At 37.5% G+C, this 8,717-nt stretch overlaps 3 non-coding genes and 1 pseudogene across 3 annotated transcripts; all 4 read left to right on the forward strand.

Moving 5' to 3' along the window:
• Positions 1-3,161: 3,161 nt before the first annotated feature.
• On the forward strand, positions 3,162-3,393 carry LOC115224596. The gene has a single exon (XR_003882876.1). It is a non-coding gene; the product is annotated as a small nucleolar RNA U3 (small nucleolar RNA).
• A 904-nt stretch (positions 3,394-4,297) lies between these two features.
• LOC115224602 lies at positions 4,298-4,508 on the forward strand (annotated as a pseudogene).
• A 1,527-nt stretch (positions 4,509-6,035) lies between these two features.
• On the forward strand, positions 6,036-6,267 carry LOC115224597. The gene has a single exon (XR_003882877.1). It is a non-coding gene; the product is annotated as a small nucleolar RNA U3 (small nucleolar RNA).
• A 1,724-nt stretch (positions 6,268-7,991) lies between these two features.
• On the forward strand, positions 7,992-8,223 carry LOC115224598. The gene has a single exon (XR_003882878.1). It is a non-coding gene; the product is annotated as a small nucleolar RNA U3 (small nucleolar RNA).
• Positions 8,224-8,717: the final 494 nt, after the last annotated feature.

Below are 8,717 nucleotides of genomic sequence, written 5' to 3' on the forward strand. Positions count from 1 at the left end.
CACACACACATATATACTTACACATACATATATATATATATATATATATATATATATTATATATATATATATATTTAAAGGGCTAAAAACCACTATGTGGTCAGCCGTATGCTAGAAGTAGATCACCTACAATCAAACTACAAAGAAAAGAATGTTCTCTAGAGAAAAATTCAGCGGACACCAGACAAAATGCGGGCAAGACAGATTAAAATTATATAAAAAGCAAGAATTAATCGCAGACCGGCTGGATTTTTCTCTAGAGAACATTCTTTTCTTTGTAGTTTGATCGTAGGTGATCTACTTCTAGCATATGGCTGACCACATGGTGGTTTTTAGCTCTTTAAATATACACATGTATCAGAATTTTCTCTGATTTTTCAGATTTTTGTATGCTAGGCTACTGGTTTTAAATTGATATTAATTAAATTAATATTCAATTTATCTCCCTCATTATTTAAATGTTATATATACAGGGTGTCCCCAAAAAATGTATACACACCTAAATAATTGTAAATTTGTTATTCTTTGTAAGCCTAGTACTTATTCTATTGTTCTCTTTTGCCGAACCACTATGTGTATATATACAGCGTGTCCCCAAAAAATGTATACACACCTTAAATAATTGTAAATTTGTTATTCTTTGTAAGCCTAGTACTTATTCTATCGTTCTCTTTTGCCGAACCACTATGTGTATACATTTTTTTGGGACACCCTGTATATATATATATATATTTATACATGCATACACACATATCCAACATTGTCGCATCGGCTTAAGAAGGACCAAAGGTTAATGTGTTTGACTTGATATGATAACATTGTACTGATGGAGCCTGCTCGCACCACCACCACCACCACCACTACCACCACCATCACCACCAACACCGCCGCCGCCGCCATAATCAGTCGTCTGTACTCACTATCATTTTGGTGTTTTACTGACTTATCTCTTTTCTTTGGTCTATGTTCCTTATCATCATCATCATCATCATCGTCATTATTGTCGCCATCATCATCACGTGTATGTGTAAGTATATATGTGTGTGTCTGTGTGTATATATATATATATATATATATATACACACATACACACACACATATATACTTACACATACATATATATATATATATATATATATATATATATATTGAAGAAAGCAAAAAAATAAAATAAATATGATAGGGTCAGTATGTTGGCGACAGGAATTTCTGTCAAAGAGACACTGTTAAACAAAGATGTACATCATCTCCCTCTTTCTCTCACATATCCACACACTCTCTCTCTCTCTCTCTTTCTTTCTTATTATTACTCACACTGCCACCATCAACACTACTACTTTTAATAAAACATCACCGGAAATTTCTTTGTCGCTCTGTCTGTCTGTCTGTCTGTCTCTCTCTGTCTCTCTTCACCAATTTCAGTAACTTCTCCCCCACCCCAATTGAGAAATATCAAATATCAACATTGTCTAATTTGCATTCTCGAAAACGTTTTCCGGCAAAATGACATTGAAAAATGGTCATAATAAAGAGAATATATATTACGTAATAAAATCGGGAAAAGATGACTGATCCGAAACTGTTTAAAAGAAACAATATTTTGTTTAATATTATCAACATAATATAGGCGCAGGAGTGGCTGTGTGGTAAGTAGCTTGCTAACCAACCACATGGTTCCGGGTTCAGTCCCACTGCGTGGCATCTTGGGCAAGTGTCTTCTGCTATAGCCCCGGGCAGACCAATGCCTTGTGAGTGGATTTGGTAGACGGAAACTGAAAGAAGCCTGTCGTATATATATATATATATATATATATATATATATATATATATATATATAATATATATATATATATATATATATATATATATATATTATATATATATATATGTGCGTATATGTGTTTGAGTGTCTGTGTTTGTCCCCCTAGCATTGCTTGACAACCGATGCTGGTGTGTTTATGTCCCCGTTACTTAGCGGTTCGGCAAAAGAGACCGATAGAATAAGTACTGGGCTTACAAAGAATAAGTCCCGGGGTCGATTTGCTCGACTAAAGGCGGTGCTCCAGCATGGCCGTAGTCAAATGACTGAAACAAGTAAAGGAGTAAAGAGTAAAAGAGTATAATCGTAATATATACCCTCGAAAGTATATCTCGGCAATCTTTCGTCTCTAGTAGACCTTTCCGTCGATTTCCGTAAAACTTTTTTTTTATTTTTACATATGGGCTTGCGGGAACTTTTGAAGTAATGAGAGCGAAAGAGACTAAGAGAAAGCCATTTTATGACGAGGGAAGTTCTTTTGAAGTTACCGTGCATGGCTAGCATTGATGTACATGTGTGTGAGTGTTTGATGGGGTGTGGGAGACAGACAGTATGTTGTGTAAGTGAAGTGCTTCTGTAAGTGTGTGTGAAGAGACAGAGTAATGTGTGAAAGAAAGAGATAACTGAAATTTTTTATTCGGTGTATGTGTATATGTATATTACTTCAAAAGTTTCCGCAAGCCCATATATAAAAAAAAAAATTTTTTTACGGAAATCGACGGAAAGGTCTACTAGAGACGAAAGATCGCCTATATCTCAGTAAAATTCATTTAAAAAACAAGCATTTTGCGGAAAGTTTTTTAAAAAACAAAGTCAGCGACGTTGGGGCACTAATCTGTAGATCTGCTCTGTTCTGTTTGTCGTATAGTCTATCAGAAGGATTACGTGTATTTAAGTGGGAGTTAGTTTATGAATCTTGGGAAAATAGAAGGCAAAGTCGACCCTGGTGAATTTGGAGTGAGACCGTAAAACCATGTAAGGTCTAAACACTGATTATTACAATATTAAAATATCAAGAGCGATAATAATAGTATTTATATAAGTAATTATAAATGCTACCATCAAGAGTGACGCACGTGGAATACAAAACCGGATGTGACAAACAGCTGATGATTCTAGCATAAACATTTTATCGAAACTTGTATATATATATTAATTCTAATGTTTTTTGTCAATTTAAAGATACAAAACAGTTAAAAATAAAATTATTAATAGAGATAAGTCTAGTGACTTAGATTTACTTATAAGAATAATTGAATTACTTCCAAAAATATATTTTGCTTCATCACTACATAGTTGTTAACAGCCACGTATATATGTGTAAGGGAGCGTTCGAAAATCTAAGACCATGCTTTTAAGGATCATTTCTTAAGTATGTGTCGCAACGGTATCCGATTCCTTTGATCGGTCAACAACATCACGATGATGCGAGATCGTATTGAGTCCTGAGCGTGAAGCAGGATCTCTTCTATCGTTCGTTACTCCGCCTTCAACGAACGTGAGGAATCCATTGAAGATCGTTCTTGAGAGGTTTAATAACTTCTTAAAGAGGGACTCGATACTTTCTGAGTGATGTTATTTTTTTACTAAATTAACAACAGATCATGTTTCCCATGTGACTACGGGCTTTGTAAATTTCGGCTCTGTCTCGACCCGAAACAAATAAAAGAATTTAAAGTGCCCAAGACAGAATTTGAACTCGGAACGTGGCGGCAGACGAAATACCGTTAAGCATTTCGCCCGGCGTGCTACGTTTCTTCTTTCTTTATTGCACAGAAGGGGCTTAAACATAGAGGGGACAAGGGTATTTGGTCTATTATTTTTCCATAGCAGGGATTGTGGATTTCGGTTCTAGATATCTACGAAACGGATGAAAATATTAGCTTCGGTTGTTCGACTAAATCAGCGGCGATAAAAAAGGCAAACATCACTTCTTCTTTTGCAATCAATAGAGTATTCTGATTTTTTAAATTCCCTGATAAAAAATGAAATTGGAAAAAAAATCTTGTTGAGAACCTTTCAGTAAGGTATCCCTAGCAGGAGTGGCTGTGTGGTAAGTAGCTTGTTTACCAACCACATGCTTCCGGGTTCAGTCCCACTGCGTGGCGCATCTTGGGCAAGTATCTTCCACTATAGCCTCGGGCCGACCAAAGTCTTGTGAGTGGATTTGGTAGACGGAAACTGAAAGAAGCCCGTCGTATATATGTATGTATATATATATATATGCGTGTGTGTGTTTGTCCCCCCCCCCAGTGTTGCTTGACAACCGATGGTGGTGCGTTTATGTACCCGTCACTTAGCGGTTCGGCAAAAGAGACCGATAGAATAAGTACTGTGCTTACAAAAGAATAAGTCCCTGAGTCGAGTTGCTCGATTAAAGGCGGTGCTCCAGCGTGGCCGCTGTCAAATGACTGAAACAAGTAAAAGAGAGCATATTGGCAATGAATTGCAATCCCCAAAAAGCATTAAGGGAACTGAAGGATTAGAATAAATCAAAAGACAACGGTATCCGATTCCATTGAGCGGATCAACATCACGATGATGTGAGATTGTATTGAGTCCTGAGCGTGAAGCAGGATCTCTTGTATCGTTCGTTCCTCTCTTTTAACGAATGTGAGGGATCCATTGAGGATCGTTCTCGAGAGGTTTAATAACTTCTTAAAGAGGGACTCAATACTTTCTGAGTGATGTTAATCCTCTTTACAAAAGTCCTTAAGTCCCCTGGAATTTTTTTTTTACTAATGTCACTCGTTTGATTGTGCCCATGCTGCAACACCAGCCATCCTCCAATCTTCCAGGGTTTATTCGTTGAAGAAATCGATCCCAGGTTTTATCTCACCTGAACCTTTTGCCGGAGGACTTATTCTTTGTAAGCCTAGTACTTATTCTATCGGTGTGTTTTGCCGAACCGCTAAGTTACGGGAACGTAAACACAACAGCATCGGTTGTCAAGCGATGTTGGCGGGGGGGGGGGGGACAATCACACACACACACACATATACATACAACTTTGTGCATGAGCGAAAGAGATAATTAATAGAGAAATAGGGCGAATGTAATTGAAATTCCTTAGATAACTATCAACTCCATAGTAAATAACGAATCAGCCAACACAGTAAGGGAAACAACTCAAGCAAAGTGTTGTCTCTCTCTCTATCCGCTCAGTCGAAGTCGACTCTCGGTTACTCGATGGATCAGTGTCCTCCAGTCAGTTCTATCCTGAGCCGCTTCTTTCAGATTGGCTATGTCCATTCCGGTATCACTCTTGATGGTGTCAAGCCAGCGGGTTCTTGGTCGACCTCTTCCTCTCTTGCCACTGACCATTCCTAGCATGATGTCCTTCTCCAGGGATTTTCTCCGCATAATATGACCAAAATATGCCAATCTATGTTTGGTGATCCTAGCTTCTAGCGACATTTTCGGCCTGATCTGCTTAAGAACTTCTCCATTGGTGAGCCTCGCTGTCCATGGAATCCGTAAAAGTCTTCTCCAACACCAAAGCTCGAATGCATTAGTTCTCTTCTGGTCAGCTTTCTTTAGTGTTGTACTAAAGGATATTTCTGGAATCGTTTGTTCAGAATGACTCGTGACAACACTCTTGTCCGTCTCCCTTTCGCGCTTACAATATCGAGAAACGTTGCGAATCTATGAAGATGATTCCTTAATTGCCATTAGTTCATTTGACTAAATTTATGACTTAGGAGTGGTTTCAGAGAATTTGTTTAATTCTGCCGGAATATGAGTAAGACACTATGTGCGTGCGTGTGTGTATGTGAAAGAGAGAGGGAAGGAAGACAACCACTTCAATTAAAGATATTTTAGTCGTCAATGGAGCCCTCTAATCGGTCGCTAGAATTGTTAGAAATAGCAGTTAAATCTCAATCAAGTCTCACACGGCTTGCTAAAGATTCTGTCAGCTCGTCATAAGTGATAACGCATGACAAATACGAAACCGGATGTGACAAACAGCTGATGGAACTACTACATAATACAGAATATATATTTATACAATGCAGTATACGTATGTAAATCTAGAGTATTTTCTAAATTTCAATGGTCAGAACTATTTATAATGGTGTTGGTGACCATAATAAATGATAAGATCTAGGTTTATTTAAGACAATAATTACTGAATTTGCTAAATGTATTCTGTGAAATCACTATAGGATTGTAGCAGCTACAGAGATATATATTTGTTGGGTAGCGTTTAAAATTTAAGACCATGCTTTTAAGGATCATTTCTTAAGTATGTGTCGCAACGGTATCCGATTCCTTTGATCGGTCAACAACATCACGATGATGCGAGATCGTATTGAGTCCTGAGCGTGAAGCAGGATCTCCTGTATCGTTCGTTACTCCGCCTTCAACGAACGTGAGGAATCCATTGAAGATCGTTCTTGAGAGGTTTAATAACTTCTTAAAGAGGGACTCGATACTTTCTGAGTGATGTTATTTTTTACTAAATTAACAATGGATCAAAACATATGTTACGGGGATTGTTGATTTCGGTTCTAGATGTATATCTGCTGTTTCGAAACGGATGATAATATTAGCTTCTGTTTGTTCGACTAAAACCACTTTCTTTTGCTTGTTTCAGTCATTTGACTGCGGACATGCTGGAGCACCGCCTTTAGTCGAGTAACTCGACCCCGAACTTATTCTTTATAATCCCAGTACTTATTATATCGGTCACTTTGGCCGAACCGCTACGTTACGGGGACATAAACACACCAGCATCTTTGGTCAAGCAATGCTAGGGGGACAAACACACACGCATATATTTATATATATATATATATACATATATACGACGGGCTTCTTTCAGTTTCCGTCTACCAAATCCACTCACGAGGCTTTGGTCGGCCCGAGGCTATAGTAGAAGACACTTGCCCAAGGTGCCACGCAGTGGGGCTGAACCCGGAACCATGTGGTTGGTAAGCACACACAGCCACTCCTGCGCCTGGGTGCGATAAAAAAAAGTCGTCACTTCTACTTTTGCAATCAATAGAGTATTTAGAATTGTTAAGCATAGCAGTTAAATCTCGTTCAAGCCTCACACATTTTTTTTAAATGAAAAGGATAAATTAGATCAGACAAACTGGATGGTGCCACATAAACTCCCTCCTATGGGGAGTCATATAGGGGTCGATTCATTGTCCTTACAATTCTTCAAGTTGATACTCCAGCATGGCCGCAGTCTAATGGCTGAAACAAGCATAAGATTATATATATAAAAAAAGTCATCGCAATCTACATTCTCGGAAAACGTACATTTACCAAATAACGAAATTTCCGGAAAGATTCGAGGAAATAAATTTGGATTGTGGGAGATAGCAGTCTGTAGGTATGAGAAGATTATTTGGAGTCGCGTTTGAGGATCGTTCTCAGTAACACATATTGTTTTTGACTTTCGTAAATTAAAAGTAAATTCGCCGCAGAAGGAATTTGAACGTCAGGTGGTGGAAGCGTAAACATGATATATTCTTTTCTACTCTAGGCACAAGGCAAGAAATTTTGGGGGAGGTGGGGCGACCAATCGATTAGATCGACTCCAGTACGTAACTGGTACTTAATTTATCGACCTCGGCGGAATTTGAGTTCAGTAAACATAATATAGTATAACCTTAAAATATTATTAAGGTTGATGTTTAATGAATGTCGATAAATTTTAATAATCCTTTCTGCCGGAAAGTTTGGGATGCGGGGCAAATCGATTTTATCGATCAACTGGTATTTAATTTATTTATATGGAAAAGATGAAAGGTAAAGTCTACCTCTGCAGTATTTGAACTCAGAACGTCAAGCCCGAAAAAAAAAAAAAAAAAGAAAAAGGCCGTTAAGTAGTCTGTCCGGCTTGCTAAAGATTCTGTCAACTCGTCATAAGTGATAACGCATGTCAAATACGAAACCGGATGTGACAAACAGCTGATGGCACTACTACATAATACAGAATATATATTTATACAATGCAGTATACGTATGTAAATCTAGAGTATTTTCTAAATTTCAATGGTCAGAACTATTTATAATGGTGTTGGTGACCATAATACATGATAAGATCTAGATTTATTTAAGACAATAATTACTGAATTTGCTAAATGTATTCTGTGAAATCACTATAGGATTGTAGCAGCTACAGAGATATATATTTGTTGGGTAGCGTTTAAAATTTAAGACCATGCTTTTAAGGATCATTTCTTAAGTATGTGTCGCAACGGTATCCGATTCCTTTGATCGGTCAACAACATCACGATGATGCGAGATCGTATTGAGTCCTGAGCGTGAAGCAGGATCTCCTGTATCGTTCGTTACTCCGCCTTCAACGAACGTGAGGAATCCATTGAAGATCGTTCTTGAGAGGTTTAATAACTTCTTAAAGAGGGACTCGATACTTTCTGAGTGATGTTATTTTTTACTAAATTAACAATGGATCAAAACATATGTTACGGGAATTGTGGATTTCGGTTCTTGATGTTTCGAAACGTATGATTACAATAGCTTCGGTTTGTGCGACTAAAACCACTTCTACTTTTGCAATCAATAGAGTATTTAGAATTGTTAGAAATAGCAGTTAAATCTCGTTCAAGTCTCACACACTTTTTTTTGTAATGAAAGGGATAAAATTAGATCAGACAAACTGGATGGTGCCACATAAACTCCCTCCATTTTTTCCTTTTGAACGGCACTTTGTAACAATTTCTAGGTAACTAAAAAGTTTTGAACTTCGTATACTGGCAGAATATGTTTATAAAACATCATTTTCTCTTGGCTTTATTGAGAAAATTCTATATGTTGTATATTTCGTCTTTAATTTCGAGCATTTCAGCAATTTTAACCAATCGCTGACCTCCATTTAGGTAAATAACATTCTGTGCATAATGAATATGTCCCTCCCTTA

Source organism: Octopus sinensis, linkage group LG25, assembly GCF_006345805.1.
Source record: "Octopus sinensis linkage group LG25, ASM634580v1, whole genome shotgun sequence".
Taxonomy (NCBI): Eukaryota; Metazoa; Mollusca; class Cephalopoda; order Octopoda; family Octopodidae; genus Octopus; species Octopus sinensis.